General features: G+C 37.3%; 1 protein-coding gene across 1 annotated transcript in view; it reads left to right on the top strand.

Moving 5' to 3' along the window:
* Positions 1 to 5526: 5526 nt before the first annotated feature.
* LOC117421382 (teneurin-3-like) overlaps positions 5527 to 27864 on the top strand; it is a 932247-nt gene continuing 909909 nt past the window's right edge. The window contains exon 1 of the mRNA XM_059027478.1: positions 5527 to 5866. The gene's annotated coding sequence lies outside the window, so the exon portion shown is untranslated. The remainder of the gene's footprint in view (positions 5867 to 27864) is intronic.

Below are 27864 nucleotides of genomic sequence, written 5' to 3'. Positions count from 1 at the left end.
CTCCGTCTTTCGGGTGAGACGTAATTGTAAGTGACTCTGCAGCTGATGCATAGTTCACACACCCTAGTCTCTGTAAGTCGCCTTGGATAAAGGCGTCTGCTAAATAAACAAATAATAATAATAATAATAACACCATACCTGCTGTCAAGCATGCAGGTGGTAATATCCTTCAATGGGGCTGTTTTTTCTCTAATGGCTCAGGAAATTTTGTTCCAATATATGGTAAAATGGATTCCTAGCATACCAAAATATACTGGCCAATCATATGAAAACCTGCTCTACAAAACTTGGTTTAAAGCGCAACTGGACGTTCCAACACAACACAACGATCCAAAGCACACATCAAAATCTACTTCAGAATGGTTAAAGAAGAATAAAATCAGGGTTCTGGAATGGCCTAGTCAAAGTCCCAATCTAAATCCGTGATGCCTAGCTTCTGCATTTTGGGTGTGACATCTTTTGGGATGCCATTTAACAGAAATGACATCAATATTGTCCTAAGCTACTGTTGTTTGATACTAAAAATGCAAATCCTTAAATACTGAAAAGGAGAGAAATGTACTTTCACAGAATGGAAACGTCTAATGCTATGCATTACAGCTAGAGAGGCTCTACCAGACAGATAAAGGCAAACTAAATTACATTCTTAAAAAGTGTTGCCTATTTATAAATGAATTACCAAAAGAATATATATATATATATATATATATATATATATATATATATATATATATATATATATATATATATATATATATAGTTGTATCATTTGTTATCATACTAGTCATGTTATATAATAATTATAACTGAAGGTATGGATTGTTGGTTTAGATTTATACATGTATGAATGTTGCAGTTATATATTTGAGAATATGTTTCTATTATAAGATAGCCTGTATGTTATTTAAAAATGTAATACAAATATTAATATAAATGTAGACATGCATTTTTAATTGACTCCTTTTTCAAACACATATTTTAGTTTGTTAAAGAAGCTACTATAACTATGATATTCTTGTCCTATAAATACACAGTGATCTTCACCCTTGTATGCTTCAGAGGCTCTCAAGTACATTTTGTAAAACAATTTGGGCAATGGATTTAAAAAAAAAAATCTAATCATGAATCATTTGAACAAGCTGCAGAAAGTCTTTAAGAAAGACATTGGAAATTAAACACACATAAAATCTGAGGCTTCGGAATGAAATGACTGTATAGTCGTAGTGGTGCTAACTTAAGTTCTTTGTTTGCCTGTAGGAGTCTTTTTTTATTATAACTCTCTCCAATAGTATATTGAGAGACCCACATACACTTTAATTTTAACATATGAGACATTCTCTGCTTACATACAAACTCAAAACAGTTCAATGAAGGACTACCAATTACATGAACACTTCATTAAAACATGAACACTGAATAATTTCCCATTTTTCCATTCCCAGTTGTGTTGAGCTACATTATCCTAAGCAATGTTGCCAGTAGCCTATGCTCAGTGGCTGTCATAAATACATAAAGCTGCCTCTTAAGTTCACATTTATCATTCTTTATATTATACAGCTTATTGTCAGAGGAACGATGGTTAAGTGTAAAGCATTAAACACTTGAATACTGCATTTTTTATCCTAGTGTGTTGTGCTTGTCTGATGACAGCCATATGTCTCCAATTAAGAAAGAACCTTTCCTAATCTGCAGGCTATGCCAGCTCAAGAGGTCAGACTGTTCCATGGTAAGCAACAACTGAGCTGTCATAAGCCATAGTGTTGATCTGGCTGGTGGTCATCTTATCCCTCTAAAGTTAGCAACGGGGATCCTCATGGGTAAACTTGTTGAAGGTTTTGAGTTCCATAGCTCACAAAATAAATACATTCAAAGTGTAGTTTAAGTAAAAGTACAATTAAGGTTAAATGTAAAATGAACATTACATTGTACTTAAAACATAACATAATAATATTAATAACAGTACATGTATTAAATCAACACTTATGATATAGCAAAGTGTTAGGAGATTACCACAAGTGAGGTTTGCAATCAGTTTGGATGAAGCCTGTCCCAAATGGGGGCTAATTCCTCCACTTCATCTACACAACAAACACTATATGGTCTGTGGTCAAGTAACTGTCAATAGGGCCCTCTTTCAATAAATACCCATTTTATATATATTATTGAGTGACACTGTGTGATCATTAAGTACATTAGATCTGGTCTGTCAGAGCCAAGTGGACTTTTAATGCCAGCAAGGATGCTGTTTGGACAGGGTGGTATAGTGAGGCAGAGCATGTGCAGTAGTTGGCACGGAATGCCAAAAGAGAGAAAGACAAAGCTTGAAAAATGAGCATGCAACAGAGGGTGAAGTTCAGGACCCTAAGCTGTTTACATGAGCTGTATTAAGACTTTCTGAATAAAGTGCAGCTCTTTGTTCTGAAGGTTGTGTTTACAGCCTAAACTGTTTATTTACTGCAGTTCACACCCCAGTTCTTCAATATGTTACAACTTGATTACATGCAGGTCAAGCTTATTACTTTAATAAAAAGAATTTCAGCCTAGATCAGATTAGGAAAAGGTTATGCCTATCAACCATTCACCCACTGGCTTCTGCCTCCACTCCTAACAATTTATTTGCTGACATTTCAACAGTTGGCAGCCACCTGGAGGTCTAAAGCCAGTTAATCAGACAAAAATGTCTAAAGTTATGATGAGTTACACAGACAGATTCAAGTCACTGTAATCACAAGTGCTTTCTAGAAAGTACTGACCATAGCTGATTGCTACCTGGAAGAGACTTTTGATTTTTCAATCTTGCATTTTAATGCTACTGCTGTGGTTATCAGGACATTATCAGTATCAACTAAAATGTAGAGATATAGTTTTGGAAGGCAACGAGTTCAATTTCTGGCTGCTGTTAAAGCAACTTTAATACACATCCACTGAGCCTGCCTGCCTCAGACAAGGTAAGTCCAACTTGTTGAGAAATCTTTGTTGGAGGGCAGGTACATCCTACATGATTAAACAAATTGCTATGGGGACATGAGTAATGTAGCATCAGAGTGGGTCATAATATCATTCTGTGTATGAAATTAACATAATTGAAATACATATATGGGGGCCCTAAGCCATTCTCTGTGTCTACTTAGTTTCTGGTCACAAACTTCGCCACTGGCAAAGAATGCTTCTAAAACAAGTCATAAAATAACTGCTGGACAAGAGTTTTATCTTCCCCATCTTTGAATCATTTGGCGCCGGAAGTATCTTGCACAAGGCAAGCCAGACAGTTTTGGGTGCTTTGACACCTCGGACAGAAAACAGTCCATCTCATAAATCCAGCCGACAGGGGGTGAAACCACAGACCAATTGAGAACAATGGGCCGTCTAGGATCGAGAACAACCAATGAGAAACACCCCACGTGGACTCGGGCACAGCCCAAAATAAACAAACTGACCAATCACAGGGTGGAAGTGAGAATCACAAAAGCAGCCGCACAACTTTCAAAGGGTGTGCTTCACATATGAGGCACTTCCCACCCTAAGCAAGCTCCCCACAGGAGAAGCAGGGCTCCAGGCAAGAGAAAGAAAGTCATGCTGAGAGGAAGTGGCTCGGAGTGCGGAGGAACGAAATGGAAGCTAAACTGCTCTGAAGAAAGTTTCTGAAGTCATGGGAGCATAAGTGCTTGAATTCACTGAAGGCAAGGAAGAACCAATGTTCTGAAGAATGGCTAAAATTATGTTCTGAGAAGGCTAAAATCAGCTTTGAAGAGAGCCCTACGAGAGACTGAAACAATAAACGAGACACTGCCTTAATCTGAAAGTGGGTCTTGGTTTCCACATTGCTCCACGAAACGGATGGAAGCATAGCCAGCAGCTGGGCCTAAGGTCATGTACTAGCCGTACAGAAGAATTGCAACGAGAACACTTTTACGAATTGCATAACTTTTCAATTGCAACGCATTATCTGAACTGAGTTACGTCTGATCAACGGAACTATTGCTGCAACAAACATAATGCTGCAAGACTGGAAATCAACAAGCTGATCTCCATTTGAAAATAACTATTTGTTTATTGTGAGCCGACGAAATACAATGCATACTTCTAGCAAAGTACCGTCTTCTTTCATTGGAACTTCAGATCCAGAGAGGGGAGCTGCAGTGTTCATCAACAAAGAAGATTGACTTCTTTGTTGAAAATCAATAAGTAGTCAACATATTAAATACTTTATGACTCAAGAAATTAACTGTAGCAAATGCTATCAAGTTAGTGGATAAACCTGTTCTAGGAATAGAATATAACTTCCTGTTTTAGAGTGTGTAAGAAATGTATTTTGTTTGTTGAAATGTGCAACTCAAAAGGAGTTACATCATAAATGCAGAGGATTTGATCATTGTCCCATTTCTGAGTTAATTTGAATGTATAATCAATTGAGGTTGATGACATATTATAGTTTGGTACATCACGTCTAAACTAAATTAACACGGTAAAACTAATTTGCTAAATTAGGAACTGGAATGTTGGATTCCGTTCTGAATGGGAAGTTGAATGAATTCTCGTGCATATTGATATGAATTACAACGAGAAATGGGTTTTCAAAATACTAATGCAAAGTAGACACTTTTTGTGATCAGCCAAAATTAATATTAGTATATTAACCATGTATGCTAATGATGTTATGGTCGTTGTAATCGTTTGACTATGAAATCAATGAACTGTATACTATTCACGCATATCTCTAACCAATAGCCTTTCCTTTCTGTAACATTAGATTAGTTGTGCACCCCTTTTTATTCTTAAATAAACTATTGTTTTATATTTCTGACGTGTGAATATCGGTTATTCTCAAGGGATCCCAGTTCTACATGATCCAGAACTTAAATAAGGTATATCTCATTTCTTACATTTTGATGTCCCTGAGAGGGCGACTAGAGACCATATTTATATTTAAATAAAGTGTATACCTAATTCACTACAGTGACACAACTTGATCCCAAAGCAGGAGATGAGATGGGCCCCTCCAGCAGAATATGCCCACTGAGACTCAAGTTGTAAATTGCTCCTGAATTATTTTTCAACTTGGTATGGGAATAGGAAACTACAAAGCAAAACATGCTGGAAGTTAGCCAACAAACACTTCCTTATTTATTTATGTTTTTTTTTTTCTTTTTATGAAATTTGGTAATAAAAAACAAAAACTTCTACCATTACCTAAGTATAATGTTTAACTTCAAAGGCCCAGAGGGTTGTAAATATTAAGCACATTTACAGTATGGTAATTTGTGTGTGGGAAGAAATTCAAACATTTCACCAGTCATGTGTATCCTTTTTTTAAGCAGTATTTTTAACAAGTGCAAAATCAGTATGCATCACTAGAAAATATCCTACCCCTTTCCTTCAGGGGTTAAAACAGATGCATTAGAGGGGAAGAATGCTGTTTCCCTATAGAACCACTGAGCTATGTGGTGCACTTGTTCAGCATTGCTGGACTTAGGTCTGTATTCACATCACATCTCATTCCCTCCTGGTAGCACACTCTCCAGCCCAATCTCTTGAGCTGGGAAGGCTTTTCATTTCTTCTCCCAACTTCCTTCTCATCAGCTTTGCAGGCTCTCCTGAGTGAGCTTGGTCAAACATCCAGGGATGCTGTCAAGGCCACTTTACAGCGGGATTAGAAGAGAGACTCACATAGATGTCTGACTAAAGACTAAAAACAACAAAGGGAGGAGGAAGAGCATCTCTCCTGGCAGTGCCTGTGACATTGCAAACGAGAGACACGGTGACAGCTCCAACTTAAACGTGCGCATTCCACGGTCAGTCGGCGACACAACTTTACCCCACTGTAAACACTGCAGCGGAGGGAAGAAAAAGTGTGTTCTTCAGAAAGGTACTGTACGATTTTATTTGAACACGTTAATAGCTTTTAAGTATTACGTTAACATGACAAACCCATATGTATATATTAGGTTATACATTCGGTGAAACAAACTGAAAACAAAATCTGCGGTGCATCATCACATTCAACTTTGATACACATTTTAACGATGTGCATGATACTGTTAATTGTATCGATTGCATCTGTAGATTATTTTGTATCGTCAATAAAATATTTGAATATTAGAGTAAACGAGTCATTATCAAGTATTAACTTTCAAATGGTATAGATATGATGATGTACAGCAAGTATGTGGACTCTTTAATTATAGTAAGATATAGTGTACGAGATAATAAGGGGGAAAAGAAACATGTTTTAACTGATACCCCAAGGTAACTGCTATCATTTCTCATTCTGATACGAGCGCATCATTCCAGAAAACAGACAAGTGAATGGATGCACTTGGAAGCAACTTGAAATAGATTAAATAGTAATGAGAAAAAAAAAATCTGGTTTACAATACGAATACAGTAGAATACAGTCAGCAATAAATCCGCAAGTTACTGTTTCGCTACTGCAGACAGTTCCTCGTACATGTTTTTATTATTGTATATTTTCATTTTGTAATCCCAGTAAACCTTCAACCTGTTGAGTGTCATCTATGGCTATTTCATTGTAGGTAACGGAAACGAGTGATGTTTGTATAGAAATGTTAGTCGTGTTACAAATTGTGTTTGTGTATTTTTGCATAGGGTTTGCATACATTAAGTTTGTCTCGTTACATCGCTGGTTTATTGAGGTTTAAAGCAAGGTAAAAACAAGTTATTTGCATTGCAATTGCATTAAAAAAAAGTGAAATAGGCTAGTTCAAACATGTTTTTAAAACAAGCTAATTCATTTCTGGCGCAGTCTTTTTTTTTAAATCTGATAATAATATCGACGAGAGTGTTAAGCATTCAAGTCATGGTTACACATTTTGAAATGCCCTGCTGTATTTTGCGCAGTATTTCATAGGGCTGTACTGCTTTAGAAGTTATATAAAAACAAGGTAAGTACCAACCAGGCAGACCAGACTGAGACCAGTAATAACACAAAGTAACATGAGTAATTAGTTTTTTTTTTTTAATGAATAAATAGCATTTGTGTGTGTGTGTGTGTGTGTTTAAAAACAACAGGGTTTACTGTGTCCATGTATTTTTGCATGTTTATCAGAGGAATGGAATTATTTTTCTTAATAAACATGTTGTTACATAACACCATCATAGGATAATGCTGGGTAATAAGAGCAAATAGTCACACAGAGCAGTTAATGTAATTCTAATAACTAATATCAACATATTAAATAGTCAATATATTTTTCTTTTTAGCAAAATACAATCCACACCCTTCCCCTGGCAACAAACCTTTAAATCATGGCAACAACTGGATAATTTATTTTCAAATACTCTACAAACATCAAAGTACTGCACGCACATAACGATGACGTTTTAATATGAATTTACTGTAACAAATTATAATAATTGCATAGCTAATTAAATTATGATGCGCAAGCATTATCTCTCAGGATGGTCTATATTCTTCAAGCCAGGATGGAAATTAAAATCTTAATAGGATTTCCAGTAATTGAGTGATAATCATAGCAAGCACTACAGTAATTATGCTATTTTGGTATCATTGGTACAAACATTTCAAACAGTTCAGAAAAAGTAAACTGAGAATTAATTTTATTTTAGTGTTGCTACTTTCTTAGGGTTCGACAAATTTGAATGGTTCCTATACCATGAATGACACCTTAAATAAAGTAAAATGGAAGAACTGGCATCTCTAAATAGTGATAAGGCAAACATATTATCACTGATATTAATATGTGTCAGTAATGTCTCATCAGCAGTGATCCAAAATGTCAGTGGCTTTGACACAACTCTTTTCTACTTTTTCATAAGATATTGTTGTGCATGGGCATCCCTTAATATTGCATTATTTAAAGAAGGGAAACATAATGAAAACTTGCTAATGTTAAGATGCAGTCAAAGTAAATGAACACTCTGTTGTCCAAAAGTACTTTACAGTGATTAACTTGTTTATCATGATAAAGGAAGTATCCAAAATGTTTGTAAGTTATACCTTAAACAGGCACCTGGAACAGTAGTACTGATGAAGGCACGAGCCAAAACATATGTCTGCTTGACTATTTGTGTAGTTTCCTGCAGTTGGTATTTTTTTTTAAATATATATTTTTAAAAAGATCACAAATAGGTTATGCAGGGTTTTATAATTAATACTTTATTAAAGATCCAACTAGCTAGCAACCTTCATAGTCAATTAATGCGCTAGTTATGAGTCTTAAAGACGGTGCCAAAAAAACACTGTACAAGATCAATAAGATTCTGAAAGAGTGAGAGGAAATTAAATATAAGGAAGGCGACAGATAAAGGCAGAAAGTATACAATATAAAATAGCACACATATAACTATATAGATAGAACAACATCCTGTACTCCACAGTTATTATATTGTGAATGAAAATTATTGTAGGGTTGTCTTTCTTATGTTGGTAATATTTTACACTTTGTTGAACCATAGCTGCACGATGTTGAATGTAGAGCTGGGTTACAATTTTTTAAAAAAAGTCACTGGGTGGGATATTCCTCTAGTGTTGTTTTATATATTTTTCACTGTCAATATTTTTACAGTTTTGGTATTGAATGCTGAAAGTTTGGTCACACTTTTGAAATGTTAATAAAAAAAACGCTTCCTTGCTCTGATTTTTCTATATATTATTTTTTGTTAACATATGTTGGCAAAATATCACTTCATTATAAATTCATGACAATGACATTCTAGGGTGGCACTATTGGCAGTATTGGCACAGTGTATAATAACAGTTGTGTTGTGTTGCATTTACACTTTTCATGGCAATATGCAATTGTTTCACAAATACAATTTATATATATATATATATATATATATATATATATATATATATATATATATATATTTTTTTTTTTTAGCACAAATCTTTTGGACTTAGGGTTCCTAATTCCCAAACTAATCTAGTTTTCCTTTCAGTTGACATTTGTGAGAAAAGAATTAATAAAAACTGTATCTCATCTCCATTGCGTGTTCAATTTACAAATATATAAAAATACAGTTAAATTTCATAGTTATCATTATCAATGGTCCTTTACATATGCACTATATGGTCTGTAATACAGACATTTGTAGTGCAAATGGGATATTTAGTTATATACTCTCTACTTAGGTCTCAATCAATATGTTCACAAAGGCAAAATTAACTTGCAAAGATTTATTGACAGTTATAGTGTCTTGTCTTTCAAGGAAGCTTTTCAAGTGTCTTAATTGAAATAGTCAACAAGAGATATTTGCCGATAAGTGGTGAACACACATCCTTTTTAGAAAAGTGTAAAAAAAACCCCAAAAAAACAATGACCCTGTTGAGCTCATTTATGTTAAGGTTTAACCAAGCCTACATACTGAAACACAAAGAAAAACTATTACCCTTTTTGTATGAGCATGATTAAGAATGATGAGCTGGACAAAGGCAAACAATTTAAGTTGATACAGGTGCCCCCGGTGGGTCAAGAAAATGGGCCTGTTTTCATAAGGGTATATGTACTAATACTCAAGTTCAAACATTTCCGACATAGTTGTGGGCACCAATTAAATCTATCAGCTAGAGACAAGACCTAATATTCCCAGCAATATTGCTCTATGAAGTGTCTTTCCAAAATATGATTTTAGTTAATGGGCATACACTGGAGAATCTTTACAGATGATTTATTTTGCTTTGAAAATATAGAAAACTCATTCCTTTTACAAATGAATGTTTGTTTCTTTTTATATATAAAAAATGAAATGATTTAAAGTCCCAATTACAGTGTCATTATATATATATATATATATATATATATATATATATATATATATATATATATATATATATATATAATTTCAATTGTTTCTACTAACTTTTCTTGTGTTTTTCATGCAAGTTTGATCCACTTTTATTGTACCTGAAAAACACAAGCTAAGTTAGAAGAAACAATTGGGGCAACCTTGGCCCCCATCGGTTTTACAGTTGTGCCTATTTGCTTTGTGCTGGGCAAGGTTGCCCGAATGCTTGTGTTTTTGAGCTCTCCGCTTTAAATGGCTGGGCACTTTTGATAAATTGGTGTTTTTTCACATTTCCAATGTGCTTTTGTTTCAGATATCTTCCTTTTTCACTTAATGGATATGTATACAGTGTGTGTGTGTGTGTGTGTGTGTGTGTGTATGTGCGCGCAAGTATAATGGCAAACGCATTTGAATGCAAAGTTATAATATTAGACTATTTTCATAGCATTCAAAGTTTCAAGATGTGATAGAGCCAGGTGCAGGGTATTTAAAGAAAGCAGCCAGTCTGTTCTGGGCTGCTGAAGAGTGAAGAGCCTGGTTGGGAGTGTTCAACTGTAAAGAAAAAAAGAAAGGTAGTGTGAAACCTGTGTGGTTTATTTTGTTTTATGCCAGGTAAACGGCTTAGCTGTCCTGCGAGCTAGTCAGGGACCTGCATAAGTGTGTACTTAGCGCTCCGAAGGAGCTAGGTCTTTATTTTGTTTTTTCTTTATTTTGTTTATTAAAAATAGCGCGTCAGCGCTTTTAAAACTTCAAATCCTGTGTCCTGGGTCTGCTTTTAAAGGGGCAATGAACCGCGGAGAGTGCAACCGGTTTACAATATATATATATATATATATATATGTATGCATTTTAAAGTTGCAGAAGTATTGTAACTACCCTGGGGATGACGTTGTCGTGGACAGTGTGTTTGTCTTGTTTGTTTGTTTGTTTGTAATGTGTCATTTAGTGTTATGTGTATTGTAATGGTACGGGAACGTCGTTAGAGTCTGTGTGTATGTGTGTGTGCATGCAAATGGCGGGCGGAACCCTCCCCCGAGGCTAAGTGGGGGGGGGGGGGGGGAGCCGCGAGCAGGAGAAGGCGTACAGACTGAGACTGGAGTGGTTGCTGTGACTGTGAGGGACAGAGTGTGAGGCTGGAAGTGAGGGCCTCACCTGAGAAGCAGTGAGATGAGCCCGAAGTGTGTCTGTGAGTATCTGAGAGAAGAGAAGAAGCAGTGAGCATGAGTGCGAGAAGATAAAAATGAGTGAAAGAGCGGTGAGTGAGGGCATTAGTTTTATTTGAGGCGCTGGGATCATGCAGCGCCTGCCACAAGGAGTGAAGCAAGAGCAGGGGGAGAAGATGGCGGACGCGACATAGATGAGAGGAGACGAGCTGCGAGCCAGACTGGAGGAGCTGGTAGCGGAGCTGAGGGTCACAAGCAACCCAAGGACAGGTGCCATGTGGGAAGGAGATGGTGTAGAGCAAGGGAGAGGTGAGAGCCCTTGAGCCAAAGAAAAGCTGTTGTTCGAGTACCGTTCCATGTTTGCCACCACTTCGGAGGACATGGGCCGGACACACCTGGCACAACACCAGACAGAGGAGGCTTGTCCCATTAAGCTGCCCCTGCCGACAACCACTGGCACGTCATGAGGCTGCGGAAGAGGTTCTCCAAAAGATGAGGGAACCGGGCATTACTGAGCCCTCGGACAGCCCCTGGACGTCCCCGGTGGTCATGGTCCCCAAGAAGGACGGCAAGTGGCGCTTTTGCATCGACCCCTCCCCCTTATCAACAAGTTGCTGGATCTGGTGTCCGGATCAAAGTTGTTCTCCTCTCTCGATCTCCAAAGCGGCTACTGGCAAGTGGCTTTGTGCTCCTCAGGACTATGGCAGTTTACTGCGATGCCGTTTGGATTTTGCAACGCCCCTGCAAGAAGGGGAACCGGTTCGCCTTGGTGGCCCTCGACTATTTCACCATGTGGCCGGAGGCGTATGCTTTGCCAGACCGAGAGGCGGTTCGGGATCCCGCAAGAGCTACATTCAGACCGGGGGCGCAACTTTGAGGCCTGTGTCTTTGAAGAGATGTGCCGGCGCCTGGGGATCCAGAAGACCAGGATCACCCCACTCCACCCATAGAGCGACGGATTGGTGGAACGGTTTAACTGCATGCTGGCCATACAGCTGGCTGTGACCACCGCCAACCACCAAATGGACTGGGACGCCCACCTGCCCTGCTCATGATGGGGTGTGAGCTCCGCACGACCACATAACTGGTTTTCGGCTGTCCCCCAGATGCCCCCAGTGTACCCCTCGGTCCTGAGTTTGCCAGGAGGCTGCAAGACTGGCTGGAGGTAGCCCACCACTTTGCCCGGGGCCAGCTGCAGGCTGCTGGTACCAGGCAGAAGTGGAACTATGACCTCTGGACTCAGGGGCGCCACTTTAACGCCGGGGTATGGGTTTACAGCCCCAAGAGAAAGAGGGGCCATTGCCCCAAGCTGGACAGCCACTGGCTCGGGCCCTGCCAGGTCCTGGAGCGTATTGGGGAGGTAATATACCGAATTCAGCTGCCACATAGAGGGCGCAAGGTGGCCCTGCACCGGGAGCGGCTGGCTGCCTACCTGGGAGGAGACCCGACGTGGAAAGTCCCAGTGACCCCTGACAGTTCCCTCCTGCCCCCTCCTGATTCACCCTGCCCTGACAATCCCTCCCTTTCCACCCCTGTTCCTGACAGCCCCTTGCCTGGGGGCTCTGCACCGCTGGGCTCTGTCTATCCATCCCTTGTGGCTGACGGGACCAACATATGTGGGGAGACCACGGCCGCAACGATGCAATCGACCTCTGGGCTGTTTTCCAGACTTTGTCCTTCCCTCTGGGATGAGGGACTAAGGGCGGGGGGGCTATGTTACGACCCTGCCGATGGCGTTGTCCTGGACAATGTGTTTGTTATGTGTATTGTAAGGGTACGGGGCACATCGTTTGTGTGTGTGTGTGTGTGTGTGTGTGTGTGTGTGTGCGCATGGTGGATGGAACCCTCCCCCGAGGCTATAAGATGGGGGGGGGGGGGGGGGGGGGGGCAAGCCATGAGCAGGAGAAGGTGCAGAGACTGAGACTGGAGTGGTTGCTGTGACCGTGAGGCACAGAGTGTGAGGCTGGAAGTGAGGGCCTCACCTGAGAAGCAGTGAGACGAGCCCAAAGCGTGTCTGTGAGTGTCTGAGAGAAGAGAAGAAGCAGTGAGCATGAGTGTGAGAAGATAAAAACAAGTGAAAGAGCGATGAGTGAGGGCATTGGTTGTATTTGATTATTTTGGTGTGAACCCCGACTTAAACAGGGATTCGGTGTTTAAATCCAGCAAGTTTGAATCCCGTCTACTCTCCCCGAGTCTTATTTCCCTCACAACTTGACGTTACAGTATGTTCAATGAAAGTGTCATTCGTATCAACTAAATATTTTCACACAAAAAATGTGTTTGTTACACAGAAATAAAATACTTTTTTTTGTTTGTTTTAAGTTTGCAATATAAACCCTGTGTGGGAATCGAACCCATGCTTCCAATGCAGTTTGCAAAGCAGACGCCCCCTAGCTTTCACGCCACAAAGTTTGTTCCATTTTGCAACATTTGCAAGTGGTATAGCAGTAAAGTTATAGTTTTTAACAAGTAGCGAGATGAACAAGATTTTGTAAATAATGATTATGTATTATCCCTTTTGTATTGAAAGCTTTCTCCTGCAATTTTTTTTTGTAGCCAGAACGGAGTTCCACCACTTTTTTTGGAACCTTTTTGAAAATAAATAGAAATCTTTTCCAGCAAACTATATTCAAATTTGACCACACACAAGGTGAAGGATAGCAAATAGAAAGGTAGCCTACGTTTTTATTTTTTTACTTTTCATCAAAAATCATGTTACAAAATTCATGAAGACCGTTTATTTTTAGTTAATATATGTTTGAAACAATGGTCTTACCATATATTAAAGTTAAGTAACATTTATTTTGGGTTCGTGACCACTGATTTATATACACAATATTTAGAAATTACAAAAGCAAATGTAAAAAAAAAACCCCTTTAATTCAATAAAAATGTTTTACGTTGTATGAAGAGATAAGCAGTAAATGCTAATTTTTAGAAAAATACTAATTGTTAAATAAACCTTTAAAGTGCAATATATGTCTGTGTATTGCTGTTTTGTAAACATCTGAACGCTCATTAATACAAACCATTACTATTTATAGTATATTTCCATGTTGACAAACAAGTTAATTGACAATAAACTCGGATGTCCTGTAATATACATATTCATGGATAAAAGTGCCTGGGGTCTGCAAAAAATACGTTGGGAGAAGAAGATGATGATGATGATGATTTTTTACCTTACTTTGGCGACTTATTTCTCTTACTGTATATAGGTATTGACTTTTTTTTCTACATTTCACCTAAGAGTGTTGGGAACTACAAATTAAAAGTGACATGGTGCTTTTGGCTGATTTACGTTTGCTGTGACAATATCCTGAAAACACATAAACTGTCCTTGCTGTATAGAGAGTCTGGCAGTTCTCGTTCTTCGCTGATAACTTGGCTCAAGGAACTGCCGTTCCTCTCAATTATTGTATATTTTAATTATTTTTTTAATTGTGTATGTATATACTTACTAGCAAGGTGCAAATCACTGATCTAAGGTTTTGACTAGTCCGGTTTTGCACTGTGTGACATATGTTGCATTGCACACAAATTATTGTATTGCATACAAAAACTTTATTATTATATGTGTTGTAATTGGTATGCTAAAATAGAGTCTACTATATATTTAAAGTGCTCGAACTGGACACAATTACAGTAAGAAAAAAATCACACATGGAGTGTTTTTTTTCCAAAGTGGGCACAAAAAAAAAGAGATGTACTATCTGAAATGGTTATTAATGTTTTAAAATCAATCTGAAAATTAGAAGCAGTATATCAACTGGTATTGTTTATTATCTATGCATCTTCAGCCCCAAACCTTCTCCTTTGGTGCTGCAACAATTATTGCTATTTATACATAGTCTTCCCCAGTAAGGGCAGAAACGCTAACATATTTACTGTATTCTTTTTGTGTCAAGTAGCCTTTTTTTTTACAAGGGAAATCGTCTAGCATTTCAAAGTTAAGGTACGCACAACAAAAGGCCAGCCAATAAAATTATTAAAAGTCTTGCGGTGGTTCCAATATTTTATGACTTAGCTTGGTGTTTACCAAATATGACTGGTTTCCTATGTACTCCTGGAATAAGAAAATTAACAACAATCTACTGTTTTTTTTATTATAACTGAAAACAGACCTGGTATCGAGTTGTTTACCTCCTATACAATATACAACGTGATCTAACAATAAGAAAATACTGTTAAGTTGTGCAATTGCTTAACTGACTTTCTACACTTGAAAATGTTATATCTCTATCTATGCTAATACTGAGACAAATGTAACATACTGTATTACTCTATTTAAAAATGTTTATTCTATAAACCACCACAGCAGAAATGTGTGGAGACTAAGGGCCCTATTCATAAAAGTACTTGCCGACTACCGTAATAAAACACATTTCATTTAAAACTAATGAAAGTCGTCCATATTGCTATTCATAAAATGATCTGAGCAAACGGGCGACTGTCGAAAAGCACTTTATGATTGGGTGTACAGTCGTTCAAGAACACAAATCCGCCTCTTTTTGATGACATCATCAGCATTAATAATGTTCCCTGGGTAGCGTTGGTAGCTGTTGCAAAAAGAAAAACTGAATCAACGCTGGTAAACACATTTCCATACACACACATAAGATTTCCATTCTTAAGTGCATGACGAAAAAAAAAAAAAAATAGCACTGTCGGAGGACATTTGAATAATATTGTAATTCTAGTAATAATAATAATAATAATAATAATAATAATAATAATAATAATAATAATAATAATAATATTAATAAACCACACTTAAAGCATGGAATCAATCAATTTAATCAATTCAGGTTTATGAATCAGTGAAAGTTGCACGCCGTATTGCACACTGTACACAAAATGGATCGTTTTGTGGTGCATGAAAAAAAAGACTCCCTTTTGAACACTGGTCGAGCCTCGCATTGAGACTCAATCAGTGTTTTTTGCAGTACCAAGCAAGCCCAAATTTCCCACAGACTGCATCAGCAGCACTGGTGTACTGTATATTGTAACACTGCATGAAAATAAACAGGTTCACACAGGCAGTATTCGTCAAAACTGTTTATTGTGAAGACAGGTAAAAGAAATAAAAAGGAAAGGACTGCTGTCAGCCGCGGATCACGGCAAAGAAATAATAATAATAAAATAACTATTCTCAGTCTCTCACTTGCTCTCCGCTTCATAGCGCTGTTTCAAAATGATGATGCCAGAGAATTTGTTCTTGTGGGAGTATATATTTATATTAAACATTTTCTTTCATATAAAGCTACAGATTTTTTTTTTGTTTTTCAAAATAGGCAGTATTAATCACAGGTATGTCAAACTGTATAACAGAGCAAGTATAGTAATAAAATATGTCTTTAAAAAAATAAATAGTCTGCTGAAGCTGTCGTTAGTTTAGACTTTAGAAAGCGTTCAATAACTCCTAGTTATCGACAGCATTTTGCTGTCGTTCACTCTTATGAATAGCAGGTTGATTCTCAGGACTCTCAAACTTTATGCTAATGAGGTCATCGCTAACCTTTCTCTCAATTCGTTAAAAACATGCCTTCATAGACGAAAATCGTTTGAGCTTAACGACGCATCTGAATGATCTCTTATGAATAACAACTGTCTAAATAGGCAGCTATGGACGAAATCCGATCATGTACTCCTGTTTTATTACATAGTATGTTAAATGTTATAATAATCCAGGTATCCAGTTACATTTCTTTCATTTTAAACTTTGATTTCAATGAAACAGTATGTGTATGCTTTGGCGTATGCCATTATTTCAGATTAACCTTAGGTCGATTTCAATGTGTGTTTATGTGCAAATGGTCATGTATAGGAATCAGGAATAGAGTTTTTTGTCATTGTTTACTGTTATTAATTTAAATTACAGTAAACAAGCAGAGGATTAGCCTTAGCAAGTCTGTTTTATCGAAAGAAATAAGAATTTCATCAACATATTGGTGGATATTATCAAAGGTAACCTCCCGCAGTTTAATGAATTAGAAACACTGAAGAGTTTAAGTGGAAATCTTTATCGGGTCTGAATTTGGCTTGTGGTTGCTGTCACGGATAATTCACTCCATATCTGATGGTCTTTTGTTTGGATACTTTTTTTCTAAGTTCACAGACATATGCAGAAATACATAAAAACACATAAAAATGATCATCCAGGTAATACCTGCTGCCTAACACAAGCAAAGGCAACACACAATTCATAGCAAACTAATAGTCGTGAAATGAAATGATGCTTTTTTAATTACTGTAAAGTACACTTTATATGTCATATAATGCATCAGAAACTCTGAAATTGTTCCAAAAGTGGAATGTGATCAATGAAACTTCTCAATAATGCTTGGTTAAATGCTCAGGTGCTTGTCTCGATGATAATTACAATACTAACTTAATACACTTTTCAAACCAGTGATTTTGTATTATTATTATAATGACAGATAAAATAATTATGCATGAAATGCAATGCAATGCACTGAAAATATATCTATATCTATTCTGTCTGTATATTTTATGCAGCATATGTTCTGATGTACTGCAATCTCAACAGGAACATTTCACTTCAATCCCATAATGGCAAGTACAATAAGAGGTCAGTGTTGAAAAAAAAAAAAATATTAATCAAATTACCTACAGAAAATGGATAGAATATGCACAAATATTTTACCTGAAACTTCTAAAGTAAATAAACTGCATTATTGGTTGCATTTCACTGATATCACACACATCTTAGCAGACGTTAACACAACATAAATGCTAAGGGGGTTTTGGTTATTTCATATAAAATAATAGAGAAGCTGCAGGAAATTTCAAGCTCAAGTGGTGAATACCATTTCGCAGAACCCTGAGATTTAAATACATTTCTTGTAATTCTACGGACAGGTTTTTTTTTTTGTCTTTTGTAATATTTAGATACAAATCTTTAAGAATAAATCATAAACACAATTGCTGTGGTTATAAACCATAAATGACCCCGCTATTAAACAACTTTGTTTTCTAACCAAACTAACACACACCTCCAAATCACCGTGAGACTGAGTGAGTAAGTGGTTGGGTAACTCAAAAGCTTTAGTGACACCTCTTAAAGCAACAGTGCCCAATTGATTACAACTGCACGCACTAACACAGAAAGTCAATAATTTGAATAGCAAAAACAAGCATATTTGTATACTTAACAAACCAAAGAACAGTTTCAGAAAAAGTACTGTGTCAAGGTTTTAATTATACACTTCTAGGTCATTTTAATCTTAAATATATAATGTGTATTAGAACACTATCTCAGAAATCAGCCCCACAGGGGTAATATTCCGAAAATTACGAAGCAGGCTGTGAAATATGCATGAAGCACTCTCAAAGTACCATATATATATATCCTCATTAAATATTTATTAATACAAAACTAATGTCCTGTCATAGCATTAGTAAAATGCTTACTGTCAAAGTTTTTTTTTTTTTTTGTGCAAGCAAACGATAATAAAATGATTGTTAGCAATTAAACATATGGCAACCCCTGAGACAGACAGCCACATGTACAGTATTGTGTTCCACTATAGAGAGAGACTGCTACACCATATGAAGAGTTACAATTAAATGTAGCTATCTGGCTATGGGGGTGCAATATACAGTATATAGGTAGAAATATTCTCAGATGAGATTCTTAACTTTGTGAATTACTGTAACATGATAAATCTAGACTATAAATAGACTATAATAGAAATCACATTGCCTCTTCTCATTTAAAATAAAAGTTTGACTCCACGTATTCACTGGGTACTGAGAGTAAGCACATAATTGATTTTAGCTTTATAACACTATGTAACACAATTTTTGTTCCTGGGTAGTAAGTGTTATTTCCTAATTGCTTATGCCTCAAAAGTATAGAAAATGGCTATTATTCCCCGCAAACTTTGCTTTTGTGACCAGGACAGTGATATTTTGAAACTTACTTATTTCCAATGAGAAAACGGGCGATTTTGTGTCTTTTCGTTAACATAAAGTCAGAAAAAAACAACATATGAATCCAAATTAACATGTATTTATACTAAAGTAATACAAAAATGACTACAAAAGATTTAGAAGTGAGTAGTCTTTTTGGTTGGGGTAGTATGGGTTTCTCTACTCAGCTCCACCTCTGAAATTGTCATCTGGATCTACAACGTCTTCCTCGCTCTCTGACTTGCTGCTCTCTTCTAAAGACAGCTGCTCTCTCTCTGGAGGAGTGGGTACGGGGAGCTCATGGCAGTGTGGCACCGGGGCGATGGATGAAGGAAGGTCCGGATACGTGATAGCAGGTGCATTCTTGCCAGTCCGACGTTTGGAAGGGTCCACCATGCAGAAGTAGCAGTTGCTTGAGTGGTCAGTGGGTTCCCGCCAAATTGTTGGGATAGCGAACTTCATGGCTCTCTTTTCCCCTCTGTACCATCCTACAAAAATACATTTATTTCACCCATGACTAATGTGTAAGAGATTCTCGCAACATTTTTCATATATGATATATTTTTTCAATAACATTGAAAATTGTAAAACATTTTAAAATTAAAAACTTTTACAATTTTAAAAATTTTAACAAATTTTATAACATAAAATTCCAAGCAACAATTGTCCATCTTACCTTCCAGAGTTTTTTTGCAGTGCTCGCAGGTGAAATGAGGTGCCCAGGGTTTGTCTTGATCCCCGACAAGCATGCCGAAATATGCCTTGTAGGCCTCACACATCTTAGCAGATGCTTCCACGGAGTACTTTTTCGCTCTTGTCTTGATAAATTGGCCGCAGACATAGCAAAATGCGTCTGCCGCATGCTTGCAGCCTCTTGATGCCATCTCAGAAAAATGCTATTTATATTACTGGAAAGTTCTAGAAAGTTCTAGAAGTTACTCCAAGTTTACTCAGCACTGAATCTATCTGGAATGTTCTGGAAAATAGGTAAATTTCAAACTATCACTGTCCTGGTCACAAAAGCAAAGTTTGTGGGGAATAATAACTATTTTCTATACTTTTGAGGCATAAGCAATTAGGAAATAACACCTACTACCCAGGAACAAAACAAAAAAAATTGTTACACGGTGTAATTGTTATGCTCAGAAACTACACTACTAAATAATCCTTTCACTTCTGGTGAGGTGAAATGTAAAATGTATTTATATTTGAATCCCATAGTAAAGCAAGGCAAAACAAACAAACAAACAAAAAACAGTGGAATAAATGAATATATACGATGCCACAGGATTTCAGGAGAGATATATTTTTATCTTTTTTTAAGCTTTTGTTTTTCTGCCTATGGGGAACAAAATGTAAAGTTCAGTCACTAAAAATTCCAGTCCCAATGGCTTCAGCAGGCACTGATAGTTCAGACCGCAATTCTATAGTGGCACCAGTTTGCAGGCTGACAGGAATCTCTAGGGTAAAGGTGGCAAGGCTATAATATTTTCACAATGGAGTGACTGATGTCTTTGGAAGTTTTGTTTGATTTCAAAGAGCACATTACCGCTTCTCTAAAAATGAAGATATTTCTAGGCTCTTGTGATGAAAACCATCTGGCTTAGACAAGGCACTAGAGAGAATTGTAAGGTTTCATCTAGAAGTAATGTGTTTGATTAAGTAATGCCATTTTTTATTTTATAAGGTGCTGAACAAAGTAATGCACGTGAATCACAGGAATGCCTCTAGTCTCTGAACTGCTAAAACACCCCCATATCATGACTGAACCACCTCCATGTTTAACTGTAGTTACAAGGTTTTCTTCATGGACAGCGGTCCCTTTTTTATATAGAGATGCTGTGGTCCATTTTTAATTTAGTCTCATTGGACCAGAGCATCTTCTTAAAGAATACTAAAGATTCCTGTTCATATTTCTTGGCAAATTTATGTGGTTTGTTTTATGAATTTTCTTTAAAGCTGGTTCATGTGCCTTGGTACAGTTCTTTCGTGCACTACTATGCTTGGTTCTTCTAAATTGTGCTGTACCGGTAATTTTCTTTGGATGTCCACTTCTTTCAAGTGTGTCAGTTGAATTTCTTTTGTAGTATTTCTTCATTATTGCTTTGATTGTGGGTTCTGGTATTCCATATTTCTTTGATGCTGTTCTGTTGCCATGTCCTTTGTTGTAGTTTGCTACGAGTGCTTTTCTCAAACGTGAATCCAAGTCCTTTGTCTTGACCATCATCTGCTGTGTTGCCAAAATGTTCTTAAACAGATAATGGAAATAATTGCTGCTTTTTCTGGCTATTGACTTTATAATGCAGCTTGTGTAATGATTTTCAATCAATGAATATATTTTAAAATGAGTTCAATAAAATCTTTACACACTGTTTTTATACTACCAAAAATTGTGTATTTGTCATATTAATTATTTGCTAATGTTCACTAAGTGCTTGAATTTAACATGTTTTCTTGAATTATCTTATATTAAGAGCAGGGTGCCAATAATTTTGTCTGTGACTGTGCCATACCTGAAACCTTTTTTGTCTGATTGTTGCATTCAAATCTATGCTAATGTTGTTATTCACATAAAATAAATGTTTACAGTTTGCTCAGCTCAGGTACCCTTTAACAACTTTCACTGTACTGAATGGTACCACAACAATAAAAGGCAAAATAATCTGATTAACAAATAGAATCCTCCCCCTCCTCCATTTATTTAATATATCATTTATATCACAACAGTTTGGGACTTACAAACTGTTGGTTTAGGAGAGAATACCAAACAGTAGGCCTAATTCTTAAAACTTTTAATTACAAGCCTTTGGTTGCGCAGAATCAAAAGGCAGGATTTGTTTATCTCTTCAGGAATACACACATTCACTTTCTATTCGGCAAAGTTAATATAAATAATCCAAAATTCTATTTACTTTCCACTTACCAGCTCAGCAGCATTATGTGTGCTATTTAAAATGTTTACAACATTAAAAACATTAACCTCATGATAAACTATAATAACTAACATTGATAAAAATTATTAAAGCCAACATAAAAAAATCATCCAAAAGGGACTCTTTCTGTCACTTTGACTCTTTTGTGATTCTTTCTTCATTTTTCTTTTGCAAATAAGAAATGTATCCACTTTTTACTCAAGAAACAATACACAGGATAATCTGGATGTACTTTATCAAACATTGAAAACAATTCAACCAACCGCTATTGCTGTTAATAAAATGCAGCCACGGTAATAAATACAAACAAAAACCGTGAAAGTATTGTGATTATTATTTATGTTTACTGGAGCATTTATACTCCTAAAAAATGCAGAAAGATGTGCTTTGCTGATTAGTATTCAATTAAACGTTGAGTTGAAAACTGCAAAGTTCATGAGCAGCACAGAGCGCTCAAAGCAGAGTTTTCCATAGGCAGAATCGCCAGATGCCTGCTTAACCCACCCACTCAATCGAATTCACACATGTATATTACTATACTAACCCATGAGCTGCTAAACAAAAATGAAAAATCAATGAACAGTAGTTTAGAGATAATATATAGTAGCCTACTATTAAAAAAAAATCAAGATCATTATTTTCTTTACTTACATTTTTTTTATTTATTTTTTGTCCTGTGTACCCTCTATGACCCTTAGAAGTTCCCGCAGGGGTATGCGTACCCCCGGTTGAAAACCCCTGTTGTAACAGATTACATGACAAATTACCAAAAAAAGGAATGTGAGCTGTAATCTTTAATGCATTACTATTTTAAAATGTAAATGTTTGGTCTGATATATTTTTGAAAACACTAAAGTGTCATGTGGTCCAAAGTGAAACCCATTTTAGAGTTACGACTTCATGAAAACCTGGGTGGTAAACAATTAATGCTTTCCCTAACATAATGTATTGTTCAACCACAGTGTTGACATCAGTCATGGTTATGTATACACATTATGAGTTCTAATGCATGTACATGGTAGAGGCGTTTACATTGCATACTTTATTTCAATTGACACCCTCCATGTTGCCATTGACAGCTTTTCAGGGTAGATGGATGTTTTCTGCCAAGAACTATTGCTTCCTTGCTGAGGTAGACTTAGATGGATAAATTGATGGATGGCAAGTGCGCTAGGTAGAGTGCTCTTGGTTATGTTTTTTAGTGCTTACATTTTTGTTTATAGTGTCCATGCCTTTAGAGTGGTGCATTAACAAAGCTGTTAAAGCTTTGTGTTCTAGGAGCTTCTCAATTAACCATAAAACTCTCAGAGCTTATTATTATTATTATTATTATTATTATTATTATTATTATTATTATTATTATTATTATTATTATTAATGTACTATTGCAGATTGGGTCTTTGTCGACCGGGGTTCTAGCGACACAGACAAAGCTATCATTTGGTACCTCAGCATGTTACAAATGTACCCTGATTTTTTTTAATTCTGCGAGAAATAGCTGCAAACCAAGGCTTTTAACCAGCAGGAAGGAGACCCAGAGGCAGGAAGCTGCAGTTTAAAGTGCTGTGGCACACTTATATTACCAAAATAACCAAAAACAAATCCTTGAAACAGACACTCCAAATAAACACACCTTACTTGTTCAGGCTGGGCATTCGCCTGCACTGAACCCTCCAAACTCCTTAAACTCACCCACAAACAAACGATCGGTCTCCCTTTTTATACCATGTAGCTGGGGCCTGATTGACCAACAGTTAATCAATCAAGACCCAACCACCTCCACACATGGATCTGGCAGGGATGGAATTAACCCCAAACCCTGCCAAATTTAAATTCAAAGTATTTAAACTTTATTTGAGCTAAACAAAAATACACTATTTACATGTGCAGGGCTTCCACCCTGCCACACTGTACATTTCAATTCAGACATGACATGCACATTACAGCTCTCAACATGACCGTCGTCTATCCAACTAGTGTGCCTCAGGGCGAATTGTTTGATTATCTCATGAGCATTCAGACATGTGATGAGAAAGGTGAGGGAGACTAAGGGATCGAAATGTTGATATCCTGAGATAATTTAACCTGTGATCTCAACATGACAGTTTGAAATGTCGAGATCTGAGATAACTTATTTTGTGATCTTGATCTAACACATTTAAATGTATGATTTTTTCCCCCAATAACCGGTGCTAAAGAATTTCATCACTATTGCGCATGTGTAAAAAAATGTACGTGTGACATACAGATAGACAGACAGACAGTGTCCATAAATCCCTAGATTATTTTACACTTAATAACTTGTAGTAAAGGTAGTCCTAAGCAAATAGCATCACACCAAGCAGTACTCAATATGCAATATGAAGTTGCAGTACCTAATTTGTATAAACAAGCATTATTTAGTCACTGTAAAAAAAATACAAATCCCTCAATTCTGTTGGAGCTGTACACAGTCTGGCACATTGAGTCTGACAAATGTTGCAACACGAAACGAAACATGAAACCAGGGTACATTTGTGACATGTCGAAAACACTAAAAGATAATTGTGTCTAAACCAGGGTACACTTTGATATATCCACATGCACCCAGGGTACATTTCAATAGTACCCCGGTCTAAAAATACCCTATTTGCTGTACTGTTTCATTGAAAAAATATTACTGCTGTTATTCGAAAAATGTAAATGTTATTCCCATCACATCATGCTTTCAAAATAGATACACAGATACAGCATATCATGTCCAAAATTCCAAGCTCTTTATTGTTATTCTTCATCAGATATATATATATATATATATATATATATATATATATATATATATATATATATATATATATAGATTGATAAGAAGAAAAACTATTTAAAACATAAAATAAAAATAATGTACACAAAAAGTTAAATGATTAAAAAATAATTGATATAAGGACATTTCAGGCAAAAGCCCTTCTTCAGCTGTGTAGAAAGAAAAAATATATATGATAATGGGGATACAGTGGAGGTGCTTGTACATGTTTGTATCATCCTTGTGCCTTTTTATAAATCTTGAGATCTACTCATCAAATTGTGTTTAAACTTGGTATAATATAAATACTTTAGAATCCCAAACCATACACTCATGTTGATCTACTTATGCATAATTTCATAGTTACAACTAATTCCTACATCAAAACACCTACAAAATAGTATCTATATTTAACTTAGACACATATATACATTTGGAATGTTGGTATACAGGTTTTTAGAAGTTTTCAGGATTTTTTATGTAAAAATAATATTAAATAAAACAAAACAAACAGTTTTTAACTTTGTCTCCACTCATCTAGCCCATTCCCATTGTGCATTTTGTTTCGTACATACCTTTTGTTTTGCTACATTCCTGTTTCTTACAAATCTTCATCAGAAAAGGGGAGATAAATGGAGAAGGGCACTAGCATTTTTGAAGTTGTGGTGTGGTTTTGAAGCTTTGATAGTGATTGGGTAATTAAGTGACATTCCTTTGTAAAACACAAGTGACAACACTTCACATGAGAATCCTTATCTCTCAACACTCATAAGGCTTTAGGTGTGTGAGAAAACTATCTGTTTTAAAAGGTTGAGAGCTGAATCCAAGTTAACTGTCGGATTGTCATTAGAAATGTGTAGTTTCAAGTCATCACCTGGAAACAACAGGGGTTCACTTTTTTCAGCGGTTGCGATGTTGTTCAGGGGATCATGCTGTGACTCCCTTTCCCTTCAATTTCACAGCTTAATATGTCCTCAGCTGGATACGTTACAAGCAAGTATAGGTCTCCTTGGTTACCAAATAATCTTTATGTAGGTTTAAATGCTCTGTTATTTTGCAACCATAGGCTGTATTTATAAGTAAATAAATGTACAAATCAACCTCTTATGATACAGTAAGTTATATGTTATACATTACAATCTGTAAATATAAAATTATTAAAAAATCTTTAGTTAGGTATGGGATGAGTCATGCAGGTGAGTAATTTTGTTTGAGAAGTGTTACTGATCTTGACTGGGTGTTGCTTTGGCCTTTGTGCTCCCATGGGAAGGGGGATACAATCATTGGTGGTTGGTTCCCTTTTAATTCGAAGATGGCCAACAACCATACTTTTGGGATATGCCTGCCACAGGTCAATATTCACTGAGCATTTTATATCAAAGCTGCCAGTAGGCCCATCTGTGGAGTGACGTCCTCGGTCCCGCCAGTCGTGGTATTAAATAGTCACTCCACGAAGATCACGTTCTCTTTTGCCTCTCACAACCAGGTAGGTAAGGTGGGTATAAACTAACCTCTTCCAGTTGTTGATAGTCTTTTAAAAAATAGCCCTTCTCTCCAAGTTTTCTGTAGTTCCCTTGTAATTTATTGCTGGAAGATCAGAACTTGGCAGCTGAAGCCTGAGCAAAACGCTGCGCAACGGCACTCCGTTTAAATATAAATAGTAAATGCTTTCAGGGTTTAACCTTTTGCGGTCCTATGTCGGATCCTGTCTGACATCATCAAAACGACGTAAAAAACAGGTCTCTAGTCGTTTTTTCTCCGGAAAAAGCCGAGAAAACCATTCAATGGCTGAGTGAGACCGATAGGAGCCGAGAGAAAAAAAGGGGGTGTATCTCATGAATACAGATAGCCCTGGCACCACATAGATAACACAGACACAAACAAACAAGATAGCTGCTTCTGCATCCAGCGCTCAAAGAATATCACAGACATTTGCAGAGCTTTTTTTAGATGTTATAGTAATAAAATAATGACTTGGATTGCATTATTGAGGAGTTTGGTGATAAAACGAGTGATCAGGAGATGATTTCTCAGTATACACTATATGAAAAATACAGCGAACAAGGGTTGGGGCGAGGCTGGAGATGCAGTACCGAGTATCCTGTTGATATGCAGTGCCTGTTTTACTGTGAAAAAAAATACTTTTAAACAGCGCGTCTAAAACAAACTGCGTGTGTGAAAATAAATTGGACCTGACGCGCTGAATAAATGGACCGCGAAGGGTTAAAACGCTCCCTGCACCTATTGCATTGGTGCACTCTGTGCACACGGTGCCTCAGTGCTCTAGAGCCTCACAGGTGTTGTGACTTGGTGCCTTCCCACCGTCAAACTTACAGTGTCGGGTTTTCACCCATGCACGTCCTGCAAGGGGAAACTTCCCCCATAGGACAAACACACATTTTGTGTCAAGTGTCTGGGCATACAGCACACCTCTACTGCCTTGGCAGATAGGACGTCCTGTGGCATTTGTGCAAATTCAAGGGACAAGACCCTGCGCAACAGGTTGGCACAGTTCACGGGCGAGACCTCCAGTGTCAGCCCAGAGGAACTGTCTTCGTTCTTGGGGCCTCGTTCTCCCCCCTCTGCCTGCCTTCAAACCCTGCACAGAGCATACCCTGCGCACAGGCTCCAGCCCCTCGAGCTCGCAGTGGTTCAAACTCTCCTCCAAGGAGCAGAAAGCAGGACCATCTGTCTGCCTTAGGCCTCTCAAACGCAGTCGTTGGTACACTGCAGAACCCTAGGGCCTCCTCCACAAGAGCGTTGTACGCCTGTAAGTGGAAATATTTTAAAAATTGGTGCAGAACCAGAGGTCATGACCCCATTTATTGCCCTATAGCAACTATTTAGCAGTTTCTGCAAGATCTGTTAGAAGCAGGTAGATCCCCCTCTACGTTGAAAGTGAAGTGTACCTAGCAGCCATATCTGCATGCCATGTCCTCACTGACTCAGTGTCCCCGGGCACTTACATATTAGCGACCCGTTTTCTGAAGTGTGCTAGGAGGTTACGTCCTCCTAAGAAGGACGTCCTCCCCGAATGGAGTCTGGACGTGGTATTGGAGGCTCTCACTAAGGCCCCGTTTGAGCTGATAGATTTGAAATATCTCTCTATGAAGACAGACAGTGAGCTACAGGCTCTCTCAGTGCACAGTTCCTGTATGTGCATTTGGGACAATGGAAACAGGGTGATTACAGCTTTTCACTTGAATCAATCAGTAGAGCTAGAGGCTTTCAATTCCTTTTTCTTTGCGGAGTAGACGGACTGGAGATTAAATTCCCTCTGCCC

The sequence above is a fragment of the Acipenser ruthenus genome, chromosome 1 (genome assembly GCF_902713425.1).
Source record: "Acipenser ruthenus chromosome 1, fAciRut3.2 maternal haplotype, whole genome shotgun sequence".
NCBI lineage: Eukaryota > Metazoa > Chordata > Actinopteri > Acipenseriformes > Acipenseridae > Acipenser > Acipenser ruthenus.
The sequence above is the reverse complement of the archived record's forward strand: the minus strand, read 5'-3'. Positions and strand labels throughout refer to the sequence as shown.